The following is a 3,870-nucleotide window of genomic DNA, read 5'->3' on the forward strand; positions in this document are numbered from 1 at the left end:
AGGGTTCATTACAGGAGCTCACCTTACAACACTGTGATGGCTTAATACTGAGGAGAGGGCCTGGGCCCTGGGCTGATCCTTGCTGCTGCCATTCCCAATTTCAGGTTGAATTGAAGGATAATTTGACCTGGAAGACTAAACCCACACAAGCGCAATGACTTCCAATTGCAGTGTCAACTGAGTGTGACCTACAGAACTGACAGGAGAGGATGTCCCTCACGCAAACAAATAAAGCATTTTCTAATGCCTTAATGTGGATGTGACATGTGCCCCGTGGGCCTCTCCAGGAGGATTGGGTCAAATGGGCCATCCAGGACTGGATTGGCTCTTTGGGTATAGGGAAGAGGCGCTCATTTACTCAACTGTCTCTTCTCAGGTCTACTGTTCCTTCAATGAAAAAGTTACCGATCATATTAAAAAACAACTGCTTCTTGTGAAACAGTGGCAACATCCTTTCAAGCAGAACATTTTTAAGAAAGATCAGTGTTTCTGCACTTAAGCTGCATAACATGAAAAATGATCTTCCAAATGCTTTAAAGATAATAAACCCTGTTTTGGAATATAAACTGAATAACAGAAACTATGCCAAACAGAACTAATAACATAAATGTTGAAGTACAAACGAGGTGTTTGAAGAGGTTTCAGAACCTTTTCTGAGCCTTGCAGGGGAATACCTATAATCAGTGTAATCAATTCAAAACCTCAGTAAGCATGACACAAACAGTGAGACAAGACAAGCTATCTGGTTTTATTCACCACTCAGCAGCTGGTTCACTAGCACCAAACCTAAGCTAGCAAACATGGGGCAAAAGAGGGCACTGTTGTAACAAGGCAAGGCATCAGCATTACCAACCAGCACAACGACATAATAGCAAACATCAAGTCCTGACTGTCAGCCATCTGACCTAAACAGCCCAGCCCACATGAATCTCTTCATCTGATAACCACACACACACTGCCCCCGCTTGCCGCCGTGTGCCACACCGCTGCTCCTATCAGCTGTCGGTCAAACTCTAGACTAAAAGACTCTTGTCAAACTGTGAGATGATCCTCTCCTTCCTGTCTCTGTCGCCCCCAGTGACTGCAAACATGTGAAAATGACAGACAAGAGTCTGGGTGACACTGGTAGAGGACGCCCAAGAAAAAGAATAAAAGTATAAACAACACGGAGAATGAATCCACTCTGCAAAATACAACATCACAAGGCCTACATGTGCTAACAACAACAAGCCACTGTCATTAGAGCTTGGAGTCTTTGTTCAAAACCACAATGAAGCATTGTGCTCTCAGACAGCACTCGAGACTGCCCTGATGTTTATTCAGATAACCACCAAGTGGAGCAACGTGGTGAATCTGATCTCCTCGCTAAAACTCAGTAACAGAATAGACAATATCCACAGAGCCGAAAAAAGAAAAAGTTTAAAGCAAGAACTCAGCATGTGAAAAAAGTTGCACAATGTATTAACGCGGCTTAGCGCACCCTCTTAGCGTTCAATTTCTTCTCAAGTTGCAACCGAAAAGGTAAGCATTGGAAACTAGTTCCCCTCCATCCCATTCCATTTTGTCAGCTTTCTTTTCCATGAAATTATAAAAGGGATTTGTTGCAGCTTTTCATCCACTTGATAGCACTTAACTAATTGCTGTCCTCTCATAGACAAAAACGTACTTGCAAAATATCGACACACAAATAAACTGCACGCGGGCACACGCACAACACATAAAGATCTGTCTGTGATATTTTGTATCCTTTTCAAATTTAATCAGGCCTGATTTTGAACAGATACTACTAATATCATCCTCCGGACACGTTTAATCTTTTTAATATACCTTTGTGAAAATAAAACTATACCTGTGCCAACCACAAGAGCCTGCTTTTTGAAATGATTATAAAAACCCGGTCAAATCTCTTTCACTGCTGGTATCAGCCAATTATAGAAACAAGTGACCATTGAATTAACACGTGGAACTTGAAAGCTTTTGCACTCTGGTGCAGAATGCTCTCTGGAAAAAAATATGTCAGACCTTAATTTGTAATTTCACAGGGAGTCAGCTGAGTTGTGGGCTTTTGCAGAACGGAGGCACTGCACATGTTCAAATGTGCTGATCAATGTCACAGTTCTTTCTGAATATTTTTAAATGCTACCCGCACAGAGCTGTGAATGAATAACAAATGTTCCGACAAAGTTCATTTTAAACTTGCCACAATAGGAAACTTCAGTGGATTTTTTTTTGCCGCAGATGAGAGTTGAGGATTTGCATTAACCCCAAACACTGCTTCAGTATCTAAGTGATAGTGAAAGGAGTGAAGGGAGAGCCATTAAAACCAGAGCTGTGGAAGAACAGCCACAAAAGACAGATAAACCCAACACCACAGAGAGGTGAGCCAACTGTCTTGCACAAGGAAAGGAAAAAGGGGAGGGAATGGAGAAGATAATTTAGCATTTGTGTAAGCTGTTTATCAAATTATTAACTGCACAGATGTTTCTGACTAGCTGGGGGGGCTGAACATGGGCTCTGCCAGGCAGGGGGAACAAAGGTCTGAAGGATTCGACGGAGATGTGCACTGAATATCAATTTAATTTACTTGCTGTTAATTCTCATGCAAATTGTGACCTCTGTTAGGGCATATCAATGGCCATACAGATTGTATGTTTGCACAGGAGCAACAGAGAAAGCCAGTGTGGAGACACTGTATAAAACTACAAAGAGTAAAAGTAAACTATATTTTCTCGGACCCTTCATGCAGTAAGATTTGAAAAATGGCACCTTTTTGTTTACATTGATAAGCACTTGTTAAAACTATTACTACTTTATCAAAATAATGGTTTTATTGTTGCAGCATTTTGGACTATATACTTTTTTCCTAACTAGGAAATAAGTATACTGTGGATAATTCACTGTAAAGCTAATGTTGTTTAAGAGATATGTGGAAAGGAATGCATTATAGATGAGAAAACGGGAAATCTGAATTTATTCAGTGCACCTGTTATTTCATAACTCACCTGGATGAATTAAGTAAAAAGTTCAGTTCAGAGTTTTCACATCAATTTGGTGTGCGATCTAACACGGGGGCCTAGTATATCTGGATATTACAAAGATATTAAACAGTGGTCGCAAATGTAGTCTGCATTGGGAGGCCACAATCTGCTGAAAATAATCACAAATGCATGTATGACATCCAACAAAGACTGATCACAGGCATCAACCTTGGCTGAGCTCAGCTGGAACGGCAGTGCTGCAAGTCTCATTTTCTTCATCACCTCCAAAGCACTGCCTTCCAGCTCTCCACGGCACAAACAAAAAGCCTGGCAACAATATCAATTATACATGCAGGAGGCAAACAAGGGGATTTATTTCACAACAAATAGCCTCATAGAGAGATACTGAATGGGGTAGATTAGCATTAGAAAAGAACAACAAAACTCCCCAGTTCAACAGATAAAGAGCAGTTTGATGGGACTGGAATTGGGGAAATTGGCTGATTAGGGTGTGCATTTGAAGGAGCAGTCAATTTCAGTATCCCAGCAAGGACATGTAGTGCTGTCGCTTTGAGAAAATGACTCAGTCAAAACATGACATTCTGAGAAATGTCAGCGATGAACCTTGATAATGCAAGACAACATCTGGGGATGATGCACAGCAACCATCAGAGAAAATCAGACATCAGTGTGTGTGTGACAGAGCAAGGGAAGCTTATCAAATAAAAGTCAGACGTTTGATGGCTGGTATCTAGCCCAGGCGGGTTAGAAACTCTGATAAATAAACAGAAATGACATTTAAACACCTTTACGAACATCTGTGCGTCTTTCTAAATAAAGGGGATTTACGTTCGGGCAAATACTCCAAATACGCTGAAAAACAAATTCTTAC

The 3,870-nt window shown here is 41.0% G+C and overlaps 1 long non-coding RNA gene across 1 annotated transcript in view; it reads right to left on the reverse strand.

The window, feature by feature from the left end:
• LOC309694991 overlaps window positions 1–3,870 on the reverse strand; it is a 44,505-nt gene that overhangs the window by 40,521 nt on the left and 114 nt on the right. The gene's annotated exons all lie outside the window — the stretch shown is intronic.

The sequence above is a fragment of the Aulonocara stuartgranti genome (genome assembly GCF_965226115.1).
Source record: "Aulonocara stuartgranti genome assembly, chromosome: 19".
Taxonomy (NCBI): Eukaryota; Metazoa; Chordata; class Actinopteri; order Cichliformes; family Cichlidae; genus Aulonocara; species Aulonocara stuartgranti.